The sequence below is a fragment of the Nelumbo lutea genome, chromosome 5 (assembly GCF_056320005.1).
Source record: "Nelumbo lutea isolate HS-2025 chromosome 5, American lotus-T2T, whole genome shotgun sequence".
NCBI lineage: Eukaryota > Viridiplantae > Streptophyta > Magnoliopsida > Proteales > Nelumbonaceae > Nelumbo > Nelumbo lutea.
The window spans coordinates 46464824-46483533 of NC_142688.1; the positions used below are offsets into that span (position 1 = coordinate 46464824).

The 18710-nt window shown below is 38.8% G+C and overlaps 1 pseudogene across 1 annotated transcript; it reads right to left on the reverse strand.

Moving 5' to 3' along the window:
* Positions 1 to 203: 203 nt before the first annotated feature.
* LOC148852153 (protein NRT1/ PTR FAMILY 5.10-like) lies at positions 204 to 13261 on the reverse strand (annotated as a pseudogene). Its single transcript, XR_016098725.1, has 5 exons — positions 12605 to 13261; positions 11814 to 12284; positions 11527 to 11744; positions 1791 to 2314; positions 204 to 1031 (listed from the first exon to the last, which is right to left on the reverse strand). The product of XR_016098725.1 is annotated as a protein NRT1/ PTR FAMILY 5.10-like (transcript).
* Positions 13262 to 18710: the final 5449 nt, after the last annotated feature.

Consider the following 18710-nt stretch of genomic DNA (forward strand, 5'->3'; position numbering starts at 1 on the left):
TGAAATACCCTTTATTTGGGGTTTCCGAGAACTACCGCATATTGTATGAAATTTTGAACCTTGAGGTTGAAATAGCAACACTCGTACTTTATAGTCTTGAAAACCAGGAAAGTGATCAGCTTTTCCACACATAGTCACTTCATGAGATTATTCTAATATACATACAACTGTGAGGAAGAATTCTGTAATAGAATTTAGGTACTTCAGTTGGAACTTCCCCTGTTATAGATGTATGATTTGGCAAAATACAAATACAGAGCTAACTCTACTGCACCAAGTCCAGTAAGAAGGCAATAATACCAATCTAAATATGCCTGGTTCAAGTTGTTTGCAAACCAGTTCTCTTGGCCTTCTCTACTGGTTGCCTTCTCAATGACAAAGATGAGGAAGCTGCTTAAGAAGTTTCCCATGCCAAAGATGCTAAGGTAGAGGGACAGGCCCATGCTTCTCAACCCTTTTGGCACTTGATCATAGAAAAATTCTTGCAGACCAACCATTGAAAAGGCATCAGCTACTCCGAACAAGAAATACTGAGGAATTAGCCACCACACTTTCATTGGAAGAGTTGCTTGTGGCATATCTACCAGCCCAGATTCTCTGGCCACTCTAAGTCTTACCTTCTCAACTACTGCTGCCACAACCATGGAGATATTTGATAGAAACATCCCAGTTCCAATTCTCTGAAGTATTGTTATTCCAGAAGGCTTCCTAGTATAAGCTCTAGCAATTGGGACGATGACACGATCGTAGATCGGAATGAAGATAACAATCGAAAGAAAGATAATGGATTGGAGTGAAGCAGGCGGTACTTCGAAACAGATGTTATGGATCTGTCCATGGTGTATCCTTGCTTGGTGAAGAAAGTAGAGGATTGTACGGATACAACTCCATACATTAAACATGTTGCCCATATAGGAACCAAGTTTAAGACTACATTTGCTTCTTCTACCCTACTGATGCTACCGATTTTCCAGTTTTCATCTGAACCTAATTGATCATTTGTGACCATAATCAATGCTTTGTCAAGAAACCTGCAGAATTTGAAAGATATCAAAAGCAAGAAGTCTGAAGGATTGGATGGACACTATTTCAAGTTCTGACTCGTGATTAGGAAGTTCTCACATATATGTCATCATCATCATTTATACCATACCCAAGTATAAGGGGTCAGCTGCCTGAATCCTGTTTCATTATTCCTATCTGTTTATTGCAATGTTTTCGAACCGCAGTTGATTCAGACGGTTGGACCATTTTGGCAAATTTTTTTTTATTTTAATTTCTAATTTTTTCATCAGAATGGGCCGTTTGTTTGAACTGGACAGTTGAACCGTCAACTCAAAAACCGGTGGCCATAATGGTTCCAGTTCCCAGTCGGTTTTTAAAACATTGCATGGTTTAGTGCCATATGATCATATCCCTTGTTAAATTATGAGCCCTTAAATCATTTCTTATTACTTGAGCCCATGTCCCTTTTGATCTTGCCCTGGCCCTTCTAGACACTTCTAACTTGGGGCTTATCACTTGTTTTTACAGGTTATGATCTTCTATGCATGTGACATAACCATCTTAATCTACTTTCTTTCATTTTATCACTTATTAGAGTTAAAAGTTCTTATATATTACTATCATGAGATATGGAACTTCTCACATAAAAAAAGTCCATTATGGATGCATGGTCATTTCATGGATAAGATATGTGACCTTCGTCCACATTCATGGCACCAAAGAGATCACATGAGTTACTTGATCTTTGTCTTAAAATTAAGAATGAAAAATTATTTGTTTCCTTCTTGAATTGGTGTGTGCCATGCTGAGAGAGTTCTTCTCTTGCTTCTTCATCTTTGGCAACAGTCGCAGTTGAAGGAGGGGTGTGCCAGTTCCTTGCTGCAGCAACTAACACTTGGTATATTCTCGAAAATGGATTGCTTCTATCTTCTTCCGCACTGTATCGATACGTCTTCATTCCAAGTAAGAAAACAACAAGCGCAGCTGCCATGGAAATGCAAGGAATTCCAAATCCAAGAACCCAGTTCAAATTGTCTTGAATGTAACTTAAAATCACAATTGATATAAAGCTACTGCTGCATATCCCAAAAAACCACCAATTGAAGAATGAACTTTTGGATCTGCACTCTCTTGGGTTCCATCCATCAAACTGATCTGCACCAAAAGCTTGTACACATGGTTTGTGCCCTCCTTGGGCAAGGGCCACAAGATACAGAGAGGCAAAAAAGAAGATGTGGTTCCTTGTATTCTGGCAGTAAGGCAAGCTGGGAGAAGGATGAATTGCTGATACTGTTAACAACCCTCGTCCCTGTGATTCCATCAAATGTAATAATGTTCAAATTCAAATAAAATCAAAATTTTATTTTTAAGAATAATATTAAAGACATGAACCCCGTTTAGTGTCATATCCATCATAATTTTATTTGTATAAAACCTAGCTAGGGGTGTTCATTTCAGTCGGTTTTGGTTCAGAAATAAAACCTAACCCACATTTAGGATAGGTCATTTTCATGAATCAAACCGAATTTAAATTGGCTCGGTTTGGCTTTAAATCAGTTAATTTGTTTAATTAAAATATAAACGTATGTTATATTTATATTAATATTTATTGTTAAAATATGTTAACATTTATAATTAAAATACATATTTTATATATATATATATTCAGTTGATTTTTTTTAAATCGAACAAAAGATTATAAATAAATATTTTTAAAATTTCCAAATCAGACCGAACTGAATTGGCTTATTCAGTTTGGTATCCGAATTTTAACACCTCTAATCAAACCTTATCCCAACGACATGGGGTCAGTTACATGCATTCTGTTTCACCAGCCTGTTTTGTTTAATGTCATTTTCATTGTTAAATAATATGAATGCTTGAATCATTTCTTACTATATTTAGATATGTCCTTTTTGTTCTGCCCCTTTCTTCTATTCCCTTCAACTTGCAACATATCGCTTCTTACATGTGCTGTAGAGTGTTTTCTATGCATGTAAAATAAAAATCCTATACAAATGGAAAATAATACAAATGAGCACTCCAACAGGAATAGGAATGGGATCAGAATTGGAATTGAAATGGGAATGATCCATTCCCATAATATATTTGGTTCAACAGAAATAAGAATGAAAATTGGAATCAGCAAGAATAAATTTCATTCCCAAGGGAGGGGCAGGGAATGGCCATTCTCTCAAATGGGGAAATGCCATTCCAACAGGAATAGGAATGGGATTCTGATTCCACCCAACCAAACAGTTGGAGTCAGAATAGCCCATTTCGATTCCGATTCCAGACCCCTATTCCCGTGAACCAAACAGGGCCTAAATCTAATGATATTATGCCATATTCGAAAATAATACTCTTTTCGGGACACTATAATACATTGTGCAATATATTGTTTTCCCCCATAAAAGTGAATATGAAAAGTTCTCACAGCATTACGAGTTGAGATGTTCTGCCAATTAAACACGTTCCAACCCTCTGCCAACTTGATCTAACACCACACATCTCACCATGAGATTTGGACAAACCATAAAAGTGGGACCTGCTATTAGATGTACAATGTGAGATCATATTGGTAGAGGGTTGGAACGTGTTTTGTTGGCAGGTGATCCAAACTCCAACATTACCAGCAGCTTACAACCTGAAGCTCAACCCAACTTCATCAACCGAATTTACCTAACCTAAAATGTCTATTAATACTTGGCAAAGTATTTTTGGCTGAAAAATTTCCATGGATTAAAGTAGAGAAGCACAAGGGGAATCCTTTTCAACCAAATTAATTTGTCAATGAGAGTTTCCTAGGTTTAGATTTCTTTGCTAAACCATCCGGTACTAATACCCCCCTACTGGATCATCATTGCTAGTAAAATCCATCCACTTGATCATGGACCCTCTTGGTTAGTCATTTTTCCTCAATCCCCCATCCACATCACATATTGGCCGCTATGTTTTATTCAAGTATTTGGTATTTTAATTTTGAAGTGGTTCAAAAAACATATTTTCCTTAGGGGGTGGGTAATCATGGAGATCGAATCTTCTCCTCAGTGCACCTCACACCAACCTCAGCATGTTTAACCATGCATTTAGAACATCTCCCCATGAATTAAAAATTTATAAGAATGAAATGTTTCAAGTGCACCCTTGGAATGTGTTGAGGTCAGTGTGAGGCATGCTCTGTGACGAGTAGGTTTGAACTTGTGATCATGGGCTGAGCTGGGTGTAACACATAAAATTACAGTTACAGTTCTGGCCCAGCTTTTGGCTTATAGATTTAAATACATTATACTTTTCAATTAGTGGGGCCCTGTGCAATGTACGGAAAATGTTAGGGCTTATTGGGCTTAAAATTTTTTGCTATATGGGGCTACATAAGTCAGGGGTAGAGATGGCAATTTACCCCCATCCCTACCGAGTACCTGACATCCCCGACCAAGCGGGGATGGGGATGGAGATTGCCTTACCTGGGATTGGGTGGGGATGAGATTAATAGGAATACCCGATTGGGAACAAGGAGTGAAGTTCACACCCCACCCCAACCCTGATTATATATATTAAATATATATGTATATATTATATTAAATATATAATATTATTTATGCTATATATGTCAAAACATAATTAAAATATTATTTGCATTTTAATTTTTTTCCTTTATTTTAAATAAACACCTTTCTGAAACTAAATTTTAATTAAAAAATCTGGGGATTCAGGTCCCTAATGGGGAATCCATCTCCATTGGGGACTGGGGATATAGGCCAAATTTTTTTTCCCAACGGGGATTGGGGTGAGAAACAAGGACTAATTTAAAACTCATGGTCAAGATGGGGAGTATGATCCCCGCCCTAAACCCGCCCATTGCCATTCCTACCTAAGGGGTCATCCCCTAAACCCATAACACCCCCAAACTCTTAAATATGGGCTAAACTATGATACAGAGAAGATATGATATCGGAAAAATAACTGACCAATAAACTGAAATTATAAATGTGGTAGAAAATAAGGTGTCATTTATCAAAATTCATGGGTGGGTTTTGATTGGTCAAAACTCTTTCCATATCATGCCTTTTCTGTATATTTTTCCCTTAAATATAGTTCCAATAATTATGGTAATTATAAATGTATATCCAATACTTATGAAAATCATTAAAATCTTCCAAATATTTATTTGAATAATTGGAAGTTTTATAATTTAACTTTCACTAAATTAAATTATCAAAATCAATAATTTTTAGTAATTAAATTACCAAAATCACTAATTATTGCTCAAGAATTAAAGTAAATATCAAAATTATTGAAAATATAAAAAATAAATTTATATTTATTGAAATTATTTTCCACTGGAAATTTTAAATTATTTTCTAATGATATCATTAAATATTAATAAATTGACCAAAATTAATAAAAATTTCAATAACTACTTATTGCTTAAAATTACTAATAATATAAAAATTACTAATAATTATTAATTTTAATTATCAAATTTGATTTATTGATATTTTAATTACTTATTAATTTTCAGTAAATATTGATTTTAATAATTAATTTTCGTAATTTCTAAATTAAATTACCAAAGCTAGTAGTTTTTAGTAATTAAAATTTTTAATTTACCAAAGTTACAAAAAATTATAGTTTAGGTGTTGATATTTACTAAATAATATTCAATAATATCAGTAATTATTGAAAATATAAAAAATATTTCACAAATTAATTTAACCATGCTTTTGGTTTTTAGATGGTTTATTGAACATGTAATATAGATTAAGAAGTGTTTTAGAAAGAATTTTAGGATGGAGAGGTAGTTTAGGAGAAATTTTAAGAGGGGCTTGGCTAAGTGATTGGGAACATATGAGAGAGAGAGAGAGAGAGAGAGAGAGAGAGAGAGAGATAATTGAAGTGGGACTCCAATGAAGAAGAGAGGACTGCCACGTGACTACTGAAAGGACTAGAAAGAGGTAAGAGAGAAAAATGAGAGAAGGGGGAATGGGAAAAGGATAGGGCTGCAGACATGTCCTGTCACTATATAATACAGTATAAATGTCATAATTTATTTAAGCATATAAAATATTATATATAATATATTATACGAGTAATTTTATAATATTTATATATTATATAACAAGTAATGTAAAATAAAACAAAAATATATCAATACATCGTAGGCTGGTCCTGAAAACAAAATCTAAGCCAAGTCCAGAAATTTGTGGATCGAGCCAGGCAAGATCAGGGTACAGATCATCACTCCTGCCATGGGACATTCTTAAATCATTTATTCTTCTTTAGTAAGGTACTTGACTGGAAAATGAATTCATATCCTTATATTTCTTAGTAACCGGAAAATGATTTGCCTGTACCCAAAAAAAGTGGATTTGCATATTCTTTTCTAAAAGGCTGTGGTATTTTGTTATGCAGCAAAATGAATTGAAGAATTGTCAAAAGATCATGATTAAATTATTAAAGTTATTATCTAAAATTCCCTTCTACTTTTTTCTTCTATTTCTCTTACATTTATCTTGACTTTTCAAAACCTGGACCCCTGTCAGAAAATTTTGTTATTTAAAAACCGATCTTCTGTCAAGTCATTTGTTATTAACCATTAACAGAAGTTATCCCGTCCAACTATGCCATTAGTTTTTCTACTGATCAAAATTAACCTTGACTTTTCAATTGACTAAAGTGACTTGAAAATTATATTTATAGATTATTTGTGTAAGAGTGCATGCTATTCGTAAGTGCAAGTATTGAGTTTGGATTCCTCATAGAATTAGTCCTCCATAGACCCACCTCACCTCACATCAGGAATATCTCCCGTAGTTGTTTGTTTTCAATACAGGAAGATGTTCCCATGGCTGCAAATGCTTTGAGGTGCGTGTGAGGAAAATTAAAGAATTCAAGATTCTTATGTTTTAACCATAATATCATAAATGTTATGTGGGTTTAATTTTTAGGGAAAGTTCTGGATTAGAATACTATATTTTGGGCCTAGTGCCATTTTGGTTTCTGAACTATAAAAACACAATAGTTTAGTACCTAAATTTTCAAAATATGCCAATCTAATATCTATCGTTAATCAATCGTTAAGTGGCATTTAAAAAGGCAAAAATGTCCTTTGAGTGTCATCTAATTTTTTTTATTAATCATTTAAACGTTGACAAAACATATAGTCTCAAACCTTTTCTCTTCTACTCAAGAAATTTGGGTCATGTCTCTCATTGGACATTTTGGTGACCCCAACATTTTTGAATAAAAGAGGCAATGATTTGTGACAATTCATTTTTTGTCAATGTTTGGATGGTTGATAAAGAAAATTAGATAACACTCAAATGACATTTGTGTCTTTTCAAATGACACTTAATGACTAGTTAACGATAGATATTGGATTGGCATGTTTTGAAAGTTCGGGTTCTGAATTATTGTGTTTTTTAAAGTTTAGAGACCAAAATGGCATTAGGCCCAAAGTATAGAGTACTAATCAGAAATTTTCCCTAATTTTGATAACTTGCACAAAACCCAAGAAAAATATCTATTTTATTTCATAGTGTATAGATATATAGATATAGATATGAATATGGATAATATATAATTTTATTTAGTAATGACATGTATATCAAGGCAAGAAAGAAAATATATGATAAAATATATAATTTTTTTTCTTGTGAATCTAATCGTATTCTAGGATACAAAGGGAAATCTGCGATTTGAAAGAGAATAAAAATCGATTCATTTAAGTAGATGTAGAATAGCCCAAAGTCGCTACATAGCATTAAAAAAAAGGGAAAATTCCCGATAGGTACCATTTACTTTAGTCCGTCCAAGTGCCAATTTACTACCCGAAATTTAAAATGCGACAATCTCTCTATTGAAATTACAAAAATGACCCATCAGCTATTTCGACCAATGCAAATGGAAAATACTGTTCAGGTAAGATTCTTTCCCAAAGGTCTAATTAGATGTGAGCCCAGATTTGATATTTCAGTTGGTATGACGTTAATGATTTTAATGATTCTATTCGAAACTTCAGAGGTCAAAACTCAAAAACACAGAGGTTTTGCGAATCTGTGGATTTATCATACCAGCCTAAAACCACTTGCCTTTCCTTTGTAGGAGCACGCCGAGCTTCTTCTTGTCGGTGCCGAAGGGGTCGTTGTCTTCAGAGCCACCGTCGTCGCCAATTTAGAAGACCACCATGATGAGAAGCCTCACCATGTGCTGTGCCAGAACGCCGAATGTGTGATATCTCTCCAAATTCCGCAGCAGGAGGAGAGGGATTACTGTGTGAAAGAGAGAGAGAGAGAGAGAGAGGGAGAGAGAGAGAGAGACGAGTGTCATCACTGTTCATCAAAGGAGATGATGAACAGTGACGAATGGATGGCGAGGTTTAGACTAGAGGAAGGAGAAGAAGGTGAAGATGGGAAATGGGGAAAGAAATACCGGGAAAGATGAAGAAAACTGGCAAAACTTGATGCAGAGGAGAGCAAACTCGCCGCCTCCTCCGATGGTCTGGGCGAAAATGGCAAATTGCCAAGTAATCTCAACTGGCATCATCTTTGATCTCTCGTCTCTCACTCTGCACAACACAATTCTTATAATTTGAAAAGAAACCATCTCTCTCTGATCTCTCATGGCTGCTGCAACTTCTCCTATGGAAGACACAATGGCCAATGTTGACCTTGGTAGTGCCAAGGAAGAAGACGCTGAGGTTACCGAAGATGCAGTTCCTCACTATTCCTCCAACAACAACCGGATTCGATCCCTCCTCGACACCGTTGACCAGCTGCGCCACCTCAATGTTATGAAAGAAGGCATTGAGCTCCCCACCATTGCCGTCGTCGGCGACCAGCTCAAGTGCATAAAGAACAACTCTTGGGGGGTGTTTATTCTTTAGCTGCACCGCCAGACCATCTTTCATCAGTGAATCTAAAGAGAGAGAGAGAAGCTAGAAAATAGAGGGTAGAGGAGCTGGATTTAGGAGAGTTACAGATATTCTAGGAAGAGGTAGGGCTTGCAAGGTTGTGGAGAACCAGAGCTTGCTGGACACAATGGACTAGCTCTTGGACCTCCGACGGATGGGAGAACCAAAGCTTTGCTGATGATTTGCTAATAACAGAGGTACAACTTGCAAGGTTGTGGAGAACCATAGATGCTTAGAATTGAGAAGCATCCGAACCTCCTCCTTCGTCTTAGGTGAGAGCTAGGAGGTGGACCTCCAAATAGCGGCGGAGGTACCTCTGTTTCCATCACAATGAACCAACTCTCGGACTGCCTAAGGTTGTGGTGGTGGTAGTCTACGAGGTGGAGCTGGTGGTGGCGAAATCGGAAAATCATCAGCAGCAACAGAAGGACCCTCGCCAGTCGAACAACTCTCGGGTCGCCATTGATACAACAGTTGAACAGACTCGCAGTCTCAGCCTCAAGTGAAAGAGACTGAGCGATGGCCGGTGATACAACTGTTCAGTTTTAGTCTTTAACCTCCTCGTGCTCAGTTGAACAACAGTTGTATCAATGGCGATGGCCGGTGATACAACAATAGTTGTATTAAAGAGACAAGTGGATGAGCGGATCCTCGCAGTCTTAGTCTCAGGTTAAAGACTCGCCATTGATACAACTGTTGAACAGACTACTTGGCCATGGTCGGTGACTTGCAGGAGGGGCTGGATGTGAAGAAGAGGAAGACAACGAGAAATTGGGTTCGAGGAAGAGGAAGAGGAGAGGAATGTCGTCGACGCTGCCATTGATACAACAATAGAATAGTGAGACAATGGGTGTGCTTCACCGGGAAAAATGGTCTGTATATTTAGGTTTGGTATTTTGAAAATATTTAATATCATTTGATTCTTGCACTAAATTCTCGCAAAATGAAAGTTTATGTATTAAATTGTCACATTTTTAAAGTTTGGATACTAAATTAGCATTTAGAAAAAGAAAAAATACAGGATACCTATGGAGAATTTTCCAAAAATAACAAAAAAAGAATTGAAAACCCTCCCGGCTCACTCTCCACTCTTACCAGCACGCACGGGGAGTCGGGGAGATAACGCAATTTTATTTTATTTTTCTTTGGACAAGTGAAGGGGAAATAAAGCATTAGGATCAAGTAGAGTTCAATCTAGAAGATTAATTTTATGACAGTACTAAAAGATTTACCTGAAAGCCACTTGTAGGAAATAAAGCTCGCAACGACTCTCCCAAGTTTCCAAGACGACTCACCCAAGTTTCCAAGACGACTCACCCAATGTCCAGTCCTTACACTTGCTATTTAAAATAGAGTCCATTGGATGAAGGATAAAGTGGCTCAATAAGGGTCATTTTGATTTGCAGTCGAAAATCTTTTTAAATTAAAATTACAATAGTCTATTCCCATATTTTATTTGGTTTAAATATGAATGATAATGAAAATGAAAGTCAACAAGAATGAGATTTTATTCTCAAGGGAGGGATAGAAAATGGAGGAATGTCATTCTAGTAAAAATGAGAATGAGATTCTGATTCCATCCAATCAAACAGTTGAAATTAGAATAGACCATTTTAATTCCGATTACAGACCCCTATTTCTACGAATCAAACGAGGCCCAAATGAATAAAACTATCGAAAAAAAACATGCCATTCAATTAAGGGTATTTGATTCATTGGAATAGGGGTTTGAAATCAGAATGAGAATGGTCAGCCATTTGGTAGCGCAGAATATCCAATCATGCCTCCCCCCTTGAGAGTCATATATATCTTATAGAATCTTATTCTCATTCTGGTTATGATTCAGACCGTAAACCAAATGGACTTAAAATCTATGAACCATAATTGAGCTGGATAGTTAGACCATTTGACCCAGAAACCATTTAAACAACGATCTGGACAACAATTTTTTAATTTTTAAATTACAACAGGCCATATATTCGAACCAGACAACCGAACTGCTGCCCAAAAACCAGTGGTTAAAGCGGTTGGATTCTGATCGGTTTTTAAAACATTTTTTTTTCTTTTTTGGCTAAAAGAACTTTTTATTGCAGTTTTAGAACATTTCTACGAACTATTATAAATCTCCAAGATGAGGGGTAATATAGTAAGTTGACAAAAACAATTAATCTCCAAATGGCAAATCTGGATAAGTTTAAGGGAAACGGAAAAAAGTGGATAGGAGTTTCAATAATAAGTAATAACCCAATTATTAATTACTTTTCCAATAGTGCAAATATAATCGGTTCTGGGGTCCTAATCCGTACCAACAAACAAAATTAAATCCCACCACACAATAGGCCAAGAGACTAAGCGACCCGTTGACATGACGTAGTACGTTTTCCGGGCGAAAATATCCACTATGAATTCAATTGTATTAGTATCGAATCCGGGTCACGTGCCTATAGAATACATTCCAACAACCTAACAACATGATCCGATACCGTACATCTCAAATCAACTTGGTAGGGTTGGAATGTGTTTCGTTGGCAGTAGGAACTCATGACTATTGGCTGCAAAGGCAACTGTGTAAATGAAATTAAACGAGGAGAGGGAGAGAGACTAACTAGAATGTAGAGGAGAGAAGAAACGAGAATGGTCCGAAAGCGGCTGAGGTAAGCATCAGCGACAAAGCCTCCCAGCAGAGGAAGCATGGATACCGCTCCCGACCATGCGTTCTTGTTCGCAGCGGCCGTCGCCGTCGACTGCCCGAGTGGCCCCGTCAGATAACTGATCAAGTTGGAGCTAATCCCGTAGTAAGAACACCTCTCTGCCATCTCCACTCCTGCAGTCCGTCAAGTTCGAATCTTATACCCTTAAAGACGAATTAATTAAGGCAACAAAAAGAACTCACCTATAATGAAAATTGCAGATCTCCAACCACCGCTCTTGGATCTAATAACCCTGCGACCTTTATAATCCACCATACCTTCTACGGTATCTCCTCTTCCCAGCAGTGGAGTCTCATTCGTAGGAGCGCAGCAAACAGCCATTCTCCTTATCCTCTCTCTTTCTCTCTCTGCTATGAATTCCGAAAATAACGAAAACGTCGAAAAGAATGTGCAATTAGTGAAACATGAGAACATACCGTAGGGACTACTTGGAACAAATATCTGTAATGGATTGGCGATCTGGGGTTCATATACATATATCGCGGTCCACATACACATTTTATCATGAATTGATAACACCGCCCGTGTTCTTACAGAGATGATGTGGGCCCGTGTGGGACACGCTCTGTAAAAGGCGCCCATGCGAATTCGGCAATTTGGCGCTGAAGAGCTTACTGCACTGACCCGAACCAGCCAGCCTCAAACCGATTCCACTATACGAAGAAGAAATAAAAAAGGGTTTATAGTAGATAAGGACAACATTTTGCTCTTAATATCAATAAAAAGTATTATTTTTATATAATAATTAAAATGAGATAATTTTTTTGAAAGAATATCAAGAAAGGGCAATAGACACTATTGCTCGTCTTCCTCCTTTCCTTTGCCTCTGTATTTTTCCGAACAAGTAATAACCGTAAATGCTCTTCATGTCCCAAAAAATAAACCGGCAATAGGAGGGGGCAAAAAGCGAAAAAACAATAAAAATAAAATTTGTTACAAAATAAAAACTTAGATCGCCAAAAATTGCCATCACCTCCTCGCTTGCCTGAAGCTCACAGCTTTCGTTTCCGCAGATTCCCTCACCCGCTTTGACGGCGTAGGTGTCCGACACTCCTTTTCGCTGGACTGCTCTGCTATGCAGTTTGTTTCCCGACGAAACCTTGTCGGAGAACCTGGTCATTGCTCCCCTTTCCTATCTACACTTGTCGTAGTAGAAGTTTTGGCAGAGATTGAACTGCGTTTACGGCAGGCAATCATGGGAGCAGCAGGCTTTGGTTTAAGAAGCATTGAATCCGGTAGTTCAATTTCGAATTGTACTGGATTCGCCATCTCCTTTCTGGCAACGTCTCGAAGTGCAGTTGCGGCAGAAGACTCGGGCGAGTTCTTGGGGAAGAGTACAATCGCATTGCTAAAGAGGAGAAGAAGATTACGGAAGAACTTTCAGCTGCAACCAGAGTATCATCCTTCTTCCAACCTCGATTTCACTGTTTCAAGATCAAGATGTTGCCGGACCAAGCTTCTGTACCTGGTCGTATCTTGCAAATCGGAAAAAAAAAAAATCATCAGCAGCTGCAATGTGGTTTTCCGGCACAATTTGTAAACTATTTGTCTTTTTTGCGTGAACCTCATTCAGACATTATCATAGCTCAGGTGGATCCATTCGCATGAATACATAGGTAAAGGAGGAAGACGATCCACGCCCTTTCTTGATATTTTTCAAAAAAGGCTATCGTATTTTAGTTATTATATAAAAATATTATTTTTATTGATATTAAGGGCCCTTATTTTATAGAAACCTATCCCATATAATACAGTCTACATCCCCTCCGTGTATTGGAACATCTCCCAATGATGACATTTTCTTGTATTATCATGGGGAGATGTTCTGAACACATGGTGGGATGTGCTGCGGGGGTTGTGGGGGGCAATCTTGTAGGAGGCTGATTTGAACTCAAGTCTATACTTATGCTTGATCATCGGTGAATCGTAAGGGTGATCATCGTAGCTTATGCTATCGTTGTGCTGAATCGAGGATGCAATCAAATAGTGTTGCAAATAATCCTGTTGACTAGATGAATTCAAGCTGGAAGGACAAAGATGTGTATTAAAGATGCCTGTAAGCATAAAGAGAATGAGGCCCGAGAAGTTGTTCTCTGGGTAGGTATTCTGATACTCAAGTTAGTAAAAAGACAAGAAGGTGGTGGGACGAGTTGAAGAGAATAGACTTGTCTAGATTGAGGTGAATGCAATGGGTGCTAAAGTGAGTCGAGAGTCCAAAGTCCTTTACCTTGAGGGGGAGTTGCCTATATATAGCTGAATATCTATGTTGTAGTCGGATTAGGCCAGTGGGATTATCGGGATGAGGTTACCTGCCGAGGTGCTCGGAGGGCTCCCCTTTCCTTAGCGGAGTACGTTTCCTTGTCTGTATGAAACTCTTCTCCTTGGTCCATCCATCTAGGACGTGACCGCACTAGGTGGTGCTGACGTGGTGGTGTGGTCCAAGGTGTTTAGCCACTGAGACAGACACGTGGCATCTTGGACCAACTCAGATACCACCTGAACACCACTCCCTGAGTTTTGTAGTCATGAAGTGTAGTAATTGGCCGCGATGGAGTGGAAGAGCTCCTAAGTCCTCAACTGAGAAACTTTAACCTTTTCAGTTGGTCGAAGTTTGGTTGGACCAGACTAGCGAGTCACCTGACTAGTCTAAACTCTCCATTGCCGACCATACGAGTTGCGCCATTTCTTCTTCCCAAGGTTACGTGTGTGCACAGTGCGACGCTAGATCTGCATCGTTGGTCTAATTTAATCTCATTTGTTGGCTGCCTTTATATAATGAAGAGGGGCGGGCCATCTCACTTTTGTCATTTTTGAGTGAGAGCTAGCGTGGGAGTTTTGGCAGGTGTCTGATCCTCGGTTGGTGCTTCAGGTGTCCCACAATACCCACTTCAGTAAGATGTCTTCCTCTTTTTCCTCATCCTTTTTTTTTCTTCTTGTTGCAATAGCTCTTTGGCTAGTGAGTCCGAGTTAGGGCCTCAACAAGAGGTTCTCATGCTCATGGTTCTTGAGACCAACGCCAATATGACCAAGGTCGAGGGGGTCGACGTCGGGGAGATCAACGATGCCGACTTAGAGATTGTGTTCGAGGGAGAGCTTGGTACCACTCCACGGTTTTGTGTCCATTTTGCCTCCACTCGTTGCAGCCTAACACCTTGAGATCTAGCTTGTTTTAGGGAGTTGTATTGTATCCCCAAGGAGTATGAGCTGAGGTGTTCTGGAATAGGTGAACGGGCGACCTCGGCTAGCCCCAAGAGTTTTGTGTCTACCGACGTAGCCTAATAGATGTTCTAAGATTCCCTCTTGATGTTGGGATCGTGACTGTATTGAGGTGACACTCCATCTAGTTGGTTCAACTTATGTTGAACTCTTTTAGGTACCTCGTTGGGCTCCTTTGTTATTGCGCCATTCACAACATAGACATCATACTGTTGATGTTCACATACTTCCTACACTTAAAGAAGCACTAACAGGGCTATTACTACTTCTTAGCTTGGCCAAATACCTAGGTGCTTGTTAGGACCCCTCCTCAATGAAATACTAGAAGGAGGAGTTATTCTTCGTGTGCCACCCAAGGGACTGGCCATTCCCTACCGAGCTAACAGTCCCAAAGACTCAGCTCGGCCGAATACCTAGGTGCTCGTCAGGGCCCCTCCTTAGTGAAATACTAGAAGGAAGGGTTCTTCTTCGTGTGCCACCCAAGGGGTTGGTCATTCCCTTCTGAGCTAATGGCCCCAAAGACTAAGGTGGAGGTCCTGACCGAGGCTGAATTGTCTAGAGAGGAGTTGGCTGCCGTTCGGTGGTTGGTGAGGATCCATGTACAAGAGTACACATCGTCAAAATGCTAGTCCGTGCTAGGCTAATGAAGCCCCTAGTTAGTCTGTCCTCGTTTTGTGCAAGTTTCTTTGTATTTTTCTTTAACCGTATGTGATTGATGTCTTCTTCTTTGCGGATTTATTTATGGTTGGCAAAGAGGAGAGAGTGTGGCGCATACAGGCTACCGCACAGAGGAAGCAACGACACTCCAGCAGTCCTTGGTAATCGAAGTGGCCGAGGTCTACTGAGGGCAACATGGTCGAGATAGACTTGGAGGAGGCACCTCCTCAGTGCGTCTGACAGTAATTGACTCGGGGTAGTCTCGAGAATCCGGCCCCTCTGACTCCAGTGAATGAGGAAGCCAACATTTAACGGCCGAACCGGAAGGCGGACACTTTGGTGACCAGGTGTGACGATCTGACACAGGCTTAGCCTTGCCTACGCTTGGCAGGCTTACGTTAGGGACATGCCCGTCATTTTCGCCTATAAGATTTTTGGGAGAACTGATGTCATCTTCAGGCAGACCACCAGAAGCTTAACGTACTCTTTGAGGAGGGGTGGTCGACCTCCTTGGGTGCCTAACCTTGGCACTCCTAGACCTTCATCCCCTTGCGAGGCTGCCCTGGTTAACGGCTAGCATGACTATCAGGGTTCCTCATGGGTGCACACTCGCTCATGGGGACAGTGTCGGACCGGCACTACGCTACCGATACTCAAGGGAGGCTTGGCATGCGGGCTTGGCTCAAGCACGACCCTTCACCACGCCAATCCCTTGCCCAAGTTGAGTGAGCTATCCCGTTGCCTCTAGCACACAGGTGTGTTTCGGCCCAAGCGGTTGCTTATCATCCTGGCACACAGGTGCCTGTCATCATCGGCATACAGGAGACCCATCACATCGGTGCCAAGTCATCTCATCGGCGCATGGTCGCCTTGCATTATGGTTGTCCCCCTTTAGCACGTAAGCGACGCCTCCCATGGACCGGTCTGAGCCAGGAGAGTGCCTCGGCCATTGGACTTGGGGTCATGATCCAGTGCTACTGACTTTGGAGGAGCCATCCCATCAGACAACTCCTAGCCTCTATGCATATAAAGACTTGTCCTGGCCTGCCTTAGCCAAGACGCCGCACGGGTTCCTTCCGCTGTAGATCTACCCCCGTGACACGGGGGCATCCCCAAGACTGAGGGCATCCCCGAGCGGCTATCCGTGATACCGTGGCGGTAATCCTCTTTGGCCTCGTTTTTCCTCTCCTTATTTGTTTGATGCGCTTGCTAACTTGGGTATATTTGCTGGGCTATCTGCACTATTACTATACTAGTCGACCAGATGGCCAAGCTTTAGGGATAATTAATTCAATATACCAATAGTTTTAAACAACTTATATATATGCCTTGTTGACCATGGAAAACAATCAAACATTACGGTGGACACTGAAACAGAAATCTGTTATTGTTCATCATCTTTTTCATAGTGAAATATTAATTACAGTGCTGCGCTTTACTGTTCAATTCCTGCACCGGTGGTTGCGTTGAAACTAGTAATGGTGGTTAGTGTTTTAGATTTTTAATGGTGTTTTTAACGCTGGTTTGATGCAACCTGCAAAGAGTGCACAACGGAAGGAAGAGAGTTTTAATGCTGCTTATTTTAATGTCGATCCAAACGTATAGAGGTAGGCTTTGCTTGATATTTTCTTTTCTTTACTTTATTGTTGAAAGTTATTGAAACAGACAGGAACCTTGCAACATTGGAAGTTGTTCCATTTGGGGTGATCATTTGGAGAAATTCAGTTTGTTTGTTTGTTTTCTTTTGAAATTTTTATTATATCTTTTACGTTTTATAGTTGTTCCTCAATATTCTTTGCATTTTTGTCTTTTAGGTTCAGTTTGGAAAGAGTATAAATACAAAAATGTAAAATGCAAATACATGCAAAATAATACAAAATCAAAATTCATAGATTTGCACTCTACATATTTGTATTGGTACTCCTTCCAAACTGAGTCTTAGGCTGCATTTGGTTGAAGTGCAATTTTATTTGTACTAGTATAAATGCATGAGAGTGCAAATGAAAAAAAATGCAAATTTTCATTTAATATTGTTTGGGTTTTACTTTATTCTGCTTCATGTCTTAATTTACTTCATTTGTAGTGCAATCAAACAAGATAAGTTAAAATTTGAAACAAAAATAGGTCAGAATTTACACTCAAATCATTTGCACTGCTATGGTTTTGCATCAGTACAAATATATTTGCATTGCAACCAAATACAGCCTTAGGTTCAATTTAGTATAAATACAAATATATAGAGTGTAAACCCTTAGACATTGTATTATTTTGTATGTATTTATACTGTACATATTTATATTAATACTCCTTCCAAACTGAGCTTTGGGGTTTATTTATTTGGCAGTCAGGATTAGAATTAAAATTAAAATTGTAATCGCCTATTTCTAATGCCCGTTTGCTTCATATGGGAATTGGAATTGGATTCCAATAACAGTTTCCTTGTTAATAATTACCAATCCAATCTGTATTTTTGCATATGCTTCCCTCATGCTGGACATTGCCCAAAAGTCCAGGCTTTCTCTCTAAATTAAGAAGTCCAACTCCACTTGGATCCAATCTGACTATATACATATATACATACATAAATTGATACATACATCTCTCTCTCTCTATATATATATATAACAAATTAATATATGCATGTAGATACACACATGCATGTTTGATTTGGCCCTTAAATCTAATGTCTAAGGTTGGGACTGGGTTGACCTTAAAGTACGCCCAATATTTGTTATGTGTAGATATATTAGGAAAATTCATATGAATCCCAAAAATGCTTCCATAAGATTAAATTTATGGGCCCAAATGACTATGCGTTAGGCATAAACACATAAGAAAAATATTTTAGCTGTGACATGTAATATATATCCTTGGGAGACCAATTTGTTAACACTTAAAAAGTATTTACTTTAAATAGGCTTGGTAGAGTACTATTTTAATTTAACCTCAGCCCTTACCTACAAGATCCACATCAATGCAATGTGGTTTATTTCATGGTTTTTAAAATCGGACTGGATCGGATGGTCGGACCGGAAAAATTGGGAATGGGTCATTTGATTGGTTCTGTTTTCTTCTAAAACCGTTTTTTTCTCTAAAACTGTTGATTTTGATCAGCAAACCGTTGAATCAGCCGGTTAACCGTTTGAACATTTCGAACGGTTTTGACTGTTTTCCAATTTTTTAAATTTTTTTATTTTTTATTGTCA